The following is a 13,231-nucleotide window of genomic DNA, read 5'->3' as shown; positions in this document are numbered from 1 at the left end:
CAGAAATCCTAAAACCAGCTCAGAGCTCGTATCGCTCCTCCCTGAACACGGCAGCTGCCATCTGCACACGGAAGAGCGATGAAGAAACCCAGTGCTTGTGACAGGCCTTGCAGCACTGGGCACTGATATTTTGCGTGATATTTTGATACCTTTGTGTGGGGCCTGGCCACTGTCGTGCATACAGACCAAGCCTCCTTCCCCTTGGGCAGAAGCTGAAGTGCTGCTAAGGCTCTTTCAAGATGCAGCACTTGCCAGGGAGGTCTGCTGATCTGAAGAGGCGCTTGAAGGGCCTGTTCCAAACACTGGTGTGAGCCCTGAGGAAGGAACCTCTCGGTTGCCGCATCTCTGGCACTTCACCAGAAGGCTGCAGAGATGAGCGTGCCTCAGGGCTTCAGCAGCTTCAATTTTGCAATGAATTTGACTCAGTGCCTTTCATGTATGCATCAGTAAGGCCTGTAGTAGAAACCTTAGAAGTTAATGAATAAGACAGGGAGATTTAAAGGTTTGGGCATATAATTACTGTAGCAAAATGTGCTCTTTCCTGCACCACCATGAGATCTTCTATTAGGCATGCTGCAATACACCAAATAAATTGCCGGTCATGAAACACAGCAATAAATCCTGCCCATATTAAATTACAAAGTGATTAAAACTACTACGGTGTTTACATTTAAAATTCACTAATGACATCAGAAAAAATCTGATTATCAGTGCATCCAAAGCAGCCTCTCTTGCATTTGACTACTCCTACCATGAAGCTGTGCTTTTTCTAACAGGGCCAGACTCACAAAGATATTTATATATAAATATGCAGTAGGCACTTCCAAAGCTTTATAAAAGCTCGTTGACTTGGTAGATCCCTACTTCCATGGATGTATTTGTTAGTGAAATAATCATACATTTAAAGTCCACTCTACAAAAATCCACCAAAATTGGCATCTTCATCTAATTAAGCTTTTGTAGAGCACCAAACAGTTACTAGATAAACTGCTTACTGGCAATATGCCTTTTCATCTCTCAGTCCCATCTCCATCCAGGCTCAACCCAACAAGGCAATGCAAGGAGAGACAGAGACAGCCCCAGTGCTTGGGCTGCCCAAGGGCCTGGGCGGTGGCAGACCTTGCACTTCCCCTGCACCCTGCTAAAGGAAAATCCAGACCCTCAGCAAATAGGACATCTCAATTCCCAAAAACCTTCCAGTCCAGAATGTCACAGTTTTGAAATAACAGGCAAGACAATGAACTCACTCCAGCAAACTCTGACAAGACAATAGTGAAATACTCATTATTATCCCTTACTTACAGGGCTAGTCAAGCCTTTAGTCACCCTTGTCTTAATGTACTCTTAATACAGATGGTGAATAGCCTTCATCCTATTTCAGAGTAAAACCTACTGCTGATACACAGAAATTAAACTCCAGCTTTCATTACATCGATGGGAGATTTGATTATTTGATTGCTTTTCACATCAGTCACCTGACAGTAGCCGTGCATCCTCCTCAGAAATTGGGATGCAGCAATTAGGTCTCCTGGGTTAGACAATGATACTGCTCCATCCCATGCTTTCACTCAGTGCAGTGACACCCAGTACATCACCGAGTCACTTCTAAAGAGCAGCTGACACCTCCTGGCAACCTGTGAAAAATGTCCTAGTTTGAAACAATTTTGCCTCTGCATGATGTATGTGCTGTTTTTCCTTTCCCTTCACTCTTTGTTACTAACAACATTTGCATGAAAAATAGCATCTTCAGTCTTCAAAAAGTTCATCTGCTCCCGATGCTGCTATTTTTTTTTCTTTGCACTTGAACTCATAATCCTCTTTGTGCAGCTACAGCAGGATGCTGTGAAAATGACTGTGGCAGCAGCACAGAGAAGAACACATGGCCAGCGACGAGTCCTCAGGAGGAAGGCTGGGTGCCAGCACAGAAACCAAGCGGGCAGCTGCCAACACCTAGCAAGCATGCTGCCACACTCTGAATGTCACTCCTGAGCCTCCTTCCCTCAACCCAGCCCGTTTTGTATTCCTCGGAGACACCAGAGGGCCCAAAAAAGCAGGTTGAGAGCACCCAGCTTGGGTAACGCTGCCCCACGCCTCCCTGTGCTGCCAGGGCCACATCGACCAGCTGTTTCCTACCCTGGGATGTCTTCTTCTGGCCACACAGCATGTTTTGGTCCCCTGGGGCTGTGGTACATGAACAACACTCCAGCGTGCACCACTCTGGCACCAGGAGCAGCACACACAACTAATAAGCAGGGATGAACTATGGAAAGCACAGGCATATGCTTGCTTAACTCATCTCTCTGTGTTTCTGCTGGCCTTTAATCCCTAAACATCATGCCAAACAAAAACAAAATATTTTTTTTGTGAAATAAGATCTATGGGACTTGGTCCATTTGTACTTGGGTAAAACTAAGACACAAAACTGTTTCTAGCATAGAGCACTCAGCTTCCCAGGGAGAACGTGATTTCTGCAAGAACGCAGTCGAGGAAGTTTACCCCCGCACAGAGGTAGCGAGAACCACCTACACACGGGCAAAATTAGCCTGGAGTAATGTGAGTTGTGCACAGAGCCTGTGCTGGCCCTCAGCAGGGCCTGAGCTTCCCCCAGCGTGCCCATTCCACACAAAGAGATGAAGCTGCTTGCTACCAAAGCACCTGCCCTACAGCACCACTGCAGCCATCAAACCACTGCTCTCTGCTTTCTTTTTCCAGGATGCAATTACTCCAATTGCATTATGGCTGCAGAACAAAGTGGGGGGAGAAAAAAGTCAACAGGAGCTACCCCATGCTGCAAATCCTCAAAGGACGACTTTGGGGATCACGCTGTGCCTTTGGCTTTCCGAGGAGGAGCTTGCTGCCGAATGCCATGCTTTCCGTCCCTCCCACCTCCTCATCAGGATTACTGTAATCGTCTGATTATTTCTTTCTGTGCAGTGGACAAAAACATCAATCATTTTAACCAAATGTTTTAGGAAGGTAAGTTTAGCTTTCCGAAGGTGGCTATTTCCATGAAATATGTTATTATTCATAATGGCTTTAAACAGAATCTGTTTTCCCCAAACGCCTGAGCACAAGTTGAGAGCTCTTTCATCTTCCAGCGTTCACCCATTTTATTTTATTTTTTATATGCATGGTGGGCTGTATTCATCCAGGCAGCTCTGTAAAATACGATGGGCCACCTACAACACCTGATTTACAGAGCAGGAGCAGGCGCCTCACACCTAGTAACATCAACAGGAACCCAGCCGCTGGAGAAAGGTGGGCCAAAATTAAAACACTGAAAAAATGGTGAGAAGAAACAGGGAAAGCCAGAGGTCCAAACATTTCTGTATGAAGTAATTATCCCTGTGAATTAACTCACTATGGCCTGGCAATTTAGAAAACTTGCTTTGGCACAGCCAGCTTGGGCGGTGGGAGAAGAGCTATGCCCATGCCTGCCCACCAAATATTTCCTCTCACTGGTTATTAATGCAATAAACACAAAGGCAGAGAAGATGCTTCAAGGAAAATCAATGTTTTTAAGATAAAACTTCAATGTAATTCAAACAGCCTGAGTCAACTGCCTATAGTAAATTAAGTTTAAAATTTTAACAAACTGTCACGTAAAACTGGTAGTGTCTGACAAATTGAATTATGATAGTAATACATCACTCACAAAAGTATTATTGATAGTGACAGGAAGATATTGAATTTAAATTATTCATTTTTATTGATTAAACAGTACGTCTTCACCAAGAAAGGGGCAAAATGCCTCACAAACATTGGAGATTCATATTTTAGCTCCTGGAATAAATAGCTGTCAATCCACCCATGCTGGGCTTTTCCATATTCCTCTGCAGTGGATCAAACCAGCATTAAAACTTCTCACGCGAAGAACTATTCACTCACACCTCTGGCAGAAAACATCCCGCTGCAAAACGGGCTTTCCCTTTCCAAGGACCGTTTCAGAAGCTCTTTCTGCCAAGAAGCCCAGCACAGTGCCTACCTGCGAGCAGCTGCCTTCCTCCAGCTGCAATTTCGGGCAGGCATATGGTGCAGGTGGGGCTCCACAGCCCCAGATCAGGCACCAGTGCCATCACCCACAGCAAGGAGCACCGCTGGCTACCCCGGGCTCCTCGACCCAGTGCCAGTAAGACTCCAGCTGGAGACTGGACCTTCAAGTTGTTCGACAGAGCTGCTCTGAACTTCATCTCCTGCCAGCAGCTGGGAGACCCCAAACAAAATGAAAGGAGTAATTGCTTTCTGAGCTGGAAGACTGATCCAAGCCACGCAGAGAATACTGACCCCAAGCAGCTCTAACACGTGTACATGGAGAAGAAAAATAATCAGGCAAACGAAAGTCAGGTCGGCTTCAATAAGCAACATGCACTTCTTCGCCTCCAGCCATTACCTGCAAGGGGTTCTGGGGACTGGTATTTCATTTAAGCTCCCTTGTTTCTTGGCCAGCTTCTGTCTATTGCGGTTTGCACTACGATGGCACTGAACACCGTGCGTATAATGGGAAAAGAAATCTGCATCAGCAAGAAAGACAAAAGCAACAAAATAAATTTTAAAACTTGACCCAGCCCAAAACTGAGCAATGATCTAATGTGGGAAGGAGCCTCATACACCCAAACATTTGCCTTTTCTTATATTTTTCAGAATTCTTCAGCCATGGTAGCGTTCACATGCCCACAAAATCCCAAGCTTTCCCTTATTGTAAGGGGGGGAATGTTAGGCTGACGGTTTTGATACATTTCTGCCATTAATACCTAAGCTTATCTGTGCAGTCTAAAGGGCTGCAGGGAAAGGCACCAAAATACACATCCTTCCAGGGGACCCTCATGCATAGGAAGGACTGGTGGGACACAGTCCTTTGTTCCCTGCAGGAGCTCACACCAGAGCACAAGGAATGAAATTATGCTTCACATGCATCCTACAACCTACACATAGGCTGTACATGTCATTAATATGTTTATATATGTGAACAAACATAAGAAACTTTTCTCATCATCATGCATTTTCAGGAGATTTGTAGGATAACTTGAAGTTATATTGTCTTTGTCTATGTCCCAGTGTAATACCACAATGCTGCTAAGCCACACTTCAGGCTCAATAATTTTATGTGGTTATATATGATTAGTTTTCATTTTGAAACATTAGATTTGAGTCCTTATCGCTTCAGCACACATTGCTACCAACACTACTGTCATAAGGCCTTTAAAAAAAAAATTTATTATTCCAGACCAGCAACGTTCACATGCAAGCGCCAGCTAAGAGAAGGACTTATGGTTCCACTCGCTGGGGACGTGTGGCCACGACCAGCATCAGCCACGCAGCAGCCCCAGCTCATCAGTGGGTTCTGGGATGTGTGTCCCAGCATGTACAAAGCACGACTGGGCAGCCAGCATTCCCATTTGTCCATGGTTCTTCCTATGCTCCATCTTGTCTCACAGAAGAGGGTATTTACTCCTCTTCTGAACTGCCAAGCATCGTGCAACTGCTCTGTGCCAGTGAATGTTTCACTGGAGCATTAATACAGGAGCAGCACATTTTATTCTTTTCCCTGGCCTGTAGAACAAGGTGGAAGTAAATAAGATTATATTAAAGAAAAAGCTCTACAAAGTTAACGATCAAACTTGTTTAGATACTAGGCTGATGCAATATTTTTTTCAGAAAAAACTCCTCACCTGCCGGCAGTTGACATTTTTATTTCTTTTACATGAAGAAAAAGTGTCTTTCTGTACAAGAAAGTTCAGACTACTACCCAGATTATTTCTTTCTACATGAAATAAAAAGGAATTTGTTTTATATACTTGACCTTTGATAAACTACTATACAATAAATCCTTTTCATTTCCCTCTCTCTGCTGAATGCGTATTTGGGCAGTGTAAATACAGCACCTTTCAGCAGCTCTAAGAAGCTTCAACAAGAGACCATGGAAAATTAGTTTGTTCCTAGCATTACTATGCCCTTGTTTAAAAGCCCTCTGTGATCCATCAGAAAAATACATCAAATAAAAAAACTCAATGTTTAAATGATTCACAGCCACTCTGCCAAAGAGCAACGAATCCAGGCTGTTTCAATACCTCTTAACACCTTAATATCCAGTTTAAATGTTTGCTTCCTAAATGTCCTAGATTTAACACTTTTCAGCCATTCAACAGAAAGATGTTGAACCATGAAATCAAGTGGGACTTCTTAGTCCTGATTTCCTACTGCTATTTCACAATGCATCCACTTCATACCAAATATACAATAGAGACCTATGGGAGAGGCTTTGGATCAATCCCTGAATAGACATTCAAAACACTGGAAGAAAAACGAGGACAAGATTTTTGGATTCCTATTGAAATCCAGAGGCCAAACTCCCTATTTTGCGGAGAGTCAAATGAAAGCTGGGTTCCTCTGAGCCCCAGCCTTTGCAGACTCTCAGTACCATTAGCAGGATCTCACCTCATACATGCTGAATTCAGCCATCCTGCTGCTCATGGCAGAAGAATTAGCTGTGGAAACCTCAGAATGAGCAGATGAGATGTTTCTTCTGCTAATGGTTGGGTAAGAGAGTCTATGAGTGCCAAGAGGGCTGAGCAAGACAGAGATGTTGGGAGGAAGGCAAAGAAGTTGCATTCCTCCAACAGAGGAAACTCCTCTTCATTTCCATGGTGAAGACTTTCCAGGCACTTCTGAATGCCTGGCTTTCAGCAAACAACATGAAGACCACCCTAATCATGCCAATAACCCCTTCACCTCCACCCAGCCGAGGCACCGACTCTCTTATGCTCTTACAAGAGAACAGCGACATGGGTCAGTCCTTCCTCTGCAGGATGGTTTTGCTACCTCCTGGGTAGGATTTCCTGAACCCTTACATTTCAGGGAAAAATAACGAATTTCAGAGAAGAGATTGTAGGAAAAACTGTAACAATTTTAGATCATTTCCTTAATTATTCAGCAAACCCTACTTCTCTTGTTTAGCTTTTATTGTTCTGCACATCTGTCCTGTTATCATCTAGCGATCACCAGTGCTAAAAATAAAGGCAGCTCTCCAGATCCTCAGGAAATAAGTGCTATACAGACAACCACAATTAAAACACCATAAACCTGCTGGGGGCAGCTCTCTCAGATGCAGAAATGTCCAGCTGCAAGCATCCCTACAGCCCAGCTGCATCACTGTGCCCCCAGTTGCATCACCACATGTTTCTGCAAGCACGTGAGGCAGCCCATCAGCACTGACCAGGAAAATTTCTGCGCTGCTCCTCCAAGAGCCACAGGACTCTGCTCCCAGGGCTTTACCTCTGCCACCAAGCTCCGCCACAGCTTTGCCACAGCACAACTGCTCACTGGCACAAACCCAAACCAGTCCCTGTATCTTGAGGAAAAGCACAGGGAGGCGAGGGCCCTGCCAGCATGTGCTTCTTGTGATCACTGCCACCATTTCAAAAGGGTCATCTGAAGCTGCTCTTGATTCCCCACAACACCAAAGGCCAAGGAATAGCAAGCACTGCTAAGAACACTAAATGACAGCCCATCCACTTGAGCAAATTCTTGTTGCTGATGGAGATGCTCATGAATTTAGCTGAAAATTATTTGCGAATAATGTCTATTTCTGAGGTTGTGGTGTTCACCATCATTTCTCTTAATTATTTATGACACTTGCCATATAATTTAGGGCCACCGATGACACTGAGAAATAAACACTGAATCTTCTTTAAAGAAAATGTGCTGAGCAACAGAATTGAATGTTGCACATTTTTATTACTGCACCCAGACCTCTGAAGTAATCAACCCAGTGCACACAGGGTGGGAATAACATTCAAATGCCTACGTGTGGGATCAGCGCATCCTTAGGCGGGTTTTGCTTTCCAGTGTCCTCATCTAAACAACCAAGGGGGCTCCTGAATTTCCAAGAAGCTTCATCAGCCCACACTGATAGAGAGCCATTCCCAGCATGGTTTGTGTGAGAGACTTAAAGGACAATAAAAGCACTTCCCCAAAAAAAAATCTCACCCCAAAGGGCATCAGTCTGGAGGTGTCAGTTCCAGCTGACCCAGAATAGGAACAAAATGCCAGCCTCCATTCATCCTTCCCCCAGGATTTGCCCACACCTCCTGTAACAATGGCTCCATTTGGCATTTTCTGACCCATTTGAGATTTCTCTGAATGTCATCGGTAGCTTCAGAGAAGAGCATCCGTGATGTGCTTTGGAAAGTTAATGAAACCTGCCCACCAGAAAGGCTGAGGGATCGTTGTCCTTCAGCTGTATCATATTTGCAGGGCTATTTCCTTTTCCAAGTCGTGTGTGGGCAGGAATAGCTTTTCTGCCTCTGGCAGGTACAGGTACATATAATCCATGGGCAAATTTTTAACAGGGGTTAGGTGCCAAAGGCAGGAACTGGAACTTAACTCTCACTGGCTTCACATCCACTGAGCTCCTGGACAGCTTCTTTTATATCCAAGTCTTCCCACAGGGAGCACTGGAAAGATGGCCAGAGAGAGGGCAAGAGCCTAAAATACATTCTCTCAAGGATCATTTGAATTCAGAGTTGGGCCCAACTATATTATCTCCCTGCTTTATCTGCAGCCTGCAAACATTTCCACAAGCAGATTTGTATGCACACAGATGCCTGGGGAATGGTTGTTCTTCAGACACATTTGAATGAAAACCAGGCAACATTATGCACAGATCAGAGCCTCTGCAGCTCATTAGCACCTATTATTGCTAAGTAGGAAACCGCAGACAGAGAGACGCACAGATGCAGCTCCTCCACCAGGACAAGGATGCTGCCGTGCCAGGGCTGTGAAACAGTCCCCACTCTGGGCACCACGCGCCCAACCATGCGTGGTGAGATGTGCCCAGTGGCTGGGGCACAGCAAAGAGGGGCATGATGGAAACACAGCCATGACATTTACCATAACAGTCAGCTGCTTCATAACTGTCATGGCATAGGGTCTTTAAAATTCATTTTCTTTTCTTTTTGTTTTTTTTATTAATGCCAATCTTGATGAAGAAGTGAGTCCTGTGCTACTAGGCAGAGCAGTCAAGTGGTCTGCTATCAGGACTGCACTATCAGCAGTAATGTGGTATGAATAGTCCAAGCATCTTCTTCATTCATCAACCCACAGCCCTAAATACGTTTCTACAAATAATTTCATCAACTAATAAATGATTTTTAAAGTGGTTATAACTCACAAAAATGAAAAGGGCTAAATTCACGGAATCTTAAGAATGATTAGAGGATTGCATTGACCTGACAGCACTTGATGACACTCAACAAGCAAATTGGCTGCATTAAAATGTATGAAGTCACTGGCAAAGCAGACGATTTGGCAAAAAGAAAGAATACTGAGAACTTTTCCCCTTTCCATGATTAACTTGATCAAATCAAACCCATAAACGAAAGCCCTGACATGATTAAAACAGCCATGAAAATGTTAAGGGATGCTTAATTGTCATAGAATTCAGCATAGGATTTAAGAGAAAAGAATCACATATGAAAGATGAGCATTAAGAGACAGGTAAAGCAGGGGATAGGATGGCCTTTTAATCAGCATATCAGGCCCCATATCAAGACAAGGACTTGGCACAGGCAGGAAGGTGACACATCAGCTTTCTGGGAAGACGAGGTTTGTAAGGACCCTCTATACCCACATTTCTATTGAAGTCAATCTTTTTGAACTACATCTGCAATATTAAGGAAAAATTATTTATCTACCTTTCCAAGGCATTGGGAAAATTATCAAAGACAAAGCACCATGCAATCTTCACGTAGAAGATGGCAATAAATGTCTCCAAAGGACAGGCATCAAGCCAAAGCAAAGCAGAGATTTTAGCATTTTTAATTTATTGACTAGCAGGGAATGATATCATGGGTGCCTGACTGCAGACAGAATAGCTGCTTCAATTCATTGGTATAACTGTCAGCACTGAATCCAAGCAAATCGAAAAATGTGACACCTTTCAGCCAAACTTAATAGGAATATAAATGGGTTGAAAGAGAACTTCAATTGGGTCTACAAGAGAAACATCTAGGTGCTCAGACAAAAATAACTTGTTGTGATAACACAATAAGTGTGATATGAACCAATAACTCACCGAAGTCGTCACTGTTTGGGAGATAATTTTAAAATATATAGCTTTGCAGTTGTTTCAAAGTAGGTAATGGATGTTTTCTAAAACACCTGACAGGCAGTAGTATTTTGTATAGGCTCAGGCAAATTTCACATTTATTTCAGACTCATTATCCTAAATAAATCATAACCTTTCATGCCGCTTAGTTATCTAACGAGCAAGAGTGTGCATATAAAATAAAAGACCATACTGGCCCTTCAATGCACCAGCAATTGTTCCCTTTCATTTTGAGGGAAAGTTTACATTTGAATTATGTGAATCCTATTACAAACATACCTGAAAGTCGAAGCAATATTTTTTTCCTTCTGCAGAAGCTCTTCGCACAAAGAAGCTGCTTTAAAGCAGGAAGGACACAGGGTGCACTTGGGCTGGAAGAAAAGTCAAGAAATCAGTCTTGTCTGGCCCATACCCTCAAAACAGAAGCAACTAGAACAGAGCCATCACTGATTCACCGTTGCCTAAATTATAAAATAAATAAATAAATAAATTTTGAATCAAATCCTTCAGCATGTAGAATCCCTACCTAACCCATTCCAAGGCTATGGCAACAACTCCAGCTCAGCTTGCCGAACAGAAACATTTAAAAGTCATGTGTCAAGATCCAAAAATCACTAACTTTACCAGTAAATAAATAAATAAATAAGAAATAGCAGATGTTTGATTTTTTTTCACCTTCTACTTTTTGAACCCTGCAAGTTTATATTTCCCAGCCTTTCTGAGATCTGATCACTTATTAAGAGGAATTAATACGTTTTCGTAATCACCTGACTCCAGATGCTGGAAGCTGGGACACAAAATCATATACTGCTTCTAGCATCGTCCCTAATAGCTGTGTTTCTTGCAGCGCAGGTGGGCAGAATGACCACCTGTCAGCCCCAGACCATCCCTCCTGTTTGCCCTGTCCCACTCTGCTGTTCTTGGGAGTGGGAGAGATGAGTACCTGGTGCCCATTTTGGCTCATTTTCTTCTGATGTGGATGTTTGTCCAAGGAAGAGGGGAACTCAGAGGGCACTTCACACACTAAGGGGAAGCACTGACACGTGAAGCTGGCAGGGCTAAGAACATACGGTCCTCTCTGGGCTGCAATGCCGAACAGCAAAACCATTGCTGCGCTCCCCTCCTTCTCCTTCTTTATGAGCACAGTGATCCTGTGAGCTTTTGTCTGGTCCTGTGCTCCATCTGCTGCTCAAATGTTAGATAAGGAACAGCCGTAGCCCCTGGGCTGAAGCAAGGATGCTGCTTGGGGTGTGCTGCTGCTGCGGTTCTCGCTGGCATCACCATCCTGAACTGAAGGCAAGGTGCTTGGCAGAGATGTCCAGGTTTTCAAGATTTTGTCTCACATCTGTTTGGACAAAACAACAAAAAAAATCCAGATTCCTTATGAGAGAGAGGAACCTTTTCCATTTCGGGTATTACTGCACAGCTACACAGGACAGGTGCCACCCCCCAATGGGAATGGGTGCCCACACAGGGCCCACCTCGACCTTTCCTCCCCCAGGACACTGCCCTAACCCCATTCCTGTCACCTCTGCAGCAGGACACCAGTGGCCACAGCACGGGCTCATGAGAAGCACAAGAGGCTGGGGAAATGTGCTGAAGCTGGAGGGAAATAATTGGGGCCAGTTCAGCAAGATAAAAATTAAAATACTTGGAAACCTGTGAGTATTTCCTTTTACTATCTGCCAGTTTTCTAGAACTTGTTACAATCTGTGGCAAATTTTGTTTTACATGGATTTTTCCTTCCAGTTTGGATGTATTTATTTTCTTCCTTGATTGAGGAAAAGAAGCAGGAGCAGAGTGGTTCAGAAGGGATTTGCTTTTTCCTTTCTAGCACTGTGTGCCCTGATTCCCAGGCCTGGGCTTCACCATGTTTTGTGTAAAACATAACTCTGTTCTTGCTGAAAAAGCCTTGGGCACGTTGCTTTGGTCTTCAGAGGAAGAAGCAGCTCTGGGCATTTACCATTTCTGTTTAAAACGAGCATACAGCACAGCTACATTTTTGTGCATGTATGCTTCTCCTGCATGGGTACTGTAAAATTCAGTCCCAGCCTCGTGCTGCACAGGCCTGACCATCTTCCATCTTCCACTGGGCATCTCTCAACAAAACCAGAGGCTGTTTTCAAGAGGAGCCCAAAAATGCTCCTCTAACCAGGCTAAAATAACAGGGCTCTTGTATGGAACTAGGCATAAATGGATACCAGACAAATCATTGCAATAAATAATAGGAGAAGAAAAGAGGGATTCAAGTCAAGGTGCAGGTTTATGAACTGTGGAGGTAGGAGACCCAGCAGCTGTGCAGCAACAAGCAGGTACGACAGGCTGCTCTGTTCCATTTGCAGATGAACTTAAGATGAGTGTGAGCATGAAGAGAAGAGCAAAACAGCCCAACACCAAAGCTACGGCACAAACTGGGAGGCAGAAGTTGATGCAGCAGGGCTTTGCCTCCTCCTTCCTCTGGCAGTGCTGTCGAAGGAACTAAACCGCCAGTGTGGCCATCTCCAAAGTCTCACATGATGCCTCTTTTTTGGATCACTGTCACTGCTGTTGAGCTTGAGTTACAACGCTCAGGTTCCTGTGGCCCCAGCCAGCAGCTACCCACCCTGCCTCTAATGAGTCCACATGGATAACGAGTGGGCAGCACCCAGGCCGAGCATCGCCCCCTGCCGCGGCAGCAGGGGCCAGCCCGCCAAAGCTCATTAAGGGAAAATAAGCAAGGAGTGCCTGGAAAGGATCTGTGGATCTTGTCATCATTAATGATGTCAGGCCCATTTCTGCCTTGTCTTTTCATGTTTAAGTTTTCAGAAGAACATGGGAGAGTTGCGCTTGACAGGACCTAGAGTACCTTTGATATTCTGATCAAGCCTAGCACCTACTTCTTGCTCTCTGGAGTAAACGATCTTTGCCGCTCACATGTACCTCACATATTAGCATATGTAGCTTTTTGATATCTACTTGATATGCATTATTCTGTGTAGTTGTATACAGATACACACCTACCAATTCTTCAGCCTTTCTGGTAGAGGGTTTTTGGGCGAATGGCTCAGGTCTGCTCAAGGACAGGCCAGGGCCTCCTGCCAGAGCACCAGGCCCCACGCACGGGCTGGCCACCTCACCTCCACCACT

At 44.4% G+C, this 13,231-nt stretch overlaps 1 protein-coding gene across 1 annotated transcript in view; it reads right to left on the bottom strand.

Annotated features, from left to right (window-relative positions):
• LOC308176895 (uncharacterized protein) overlaps positions 1-13,231 on the bottom strand; it is a 243,770-nt gene that overhangs the window by 204,870 nt on the left and 25,669 nt on the right. The window contains exons 8-9 of the mRNA XM_080553322.1: positions 11,049-11,450; positions 10,385-10,476 (exon numbers count right to left, since the gene is read on the bottom strand). The gene's annotated coding sequence lies outside the window, so the exon portion shown is untranslated. The remainder of the gene's footprint in view (positions 1-10,384; positions 10,477-11,048; positions 11,451-13,231) is intronic.

This window comes from Anser brachyrhynchus, assembly GCF_964034855.1.
Source record: "Anser brachyrhynchus genome assembly, chromosome: 13".
In the NCBI taxonomy this organism is placed as follows: domain Eukaryota; kingdom Metazoa; phylum Chordata; class Aves; order Anseriformes; family Anatidae; genus Anser; species Anser brachyrhynchus.
This window is presented reverse-complemented; position numbering and strand designations above follow the sequence as displayed.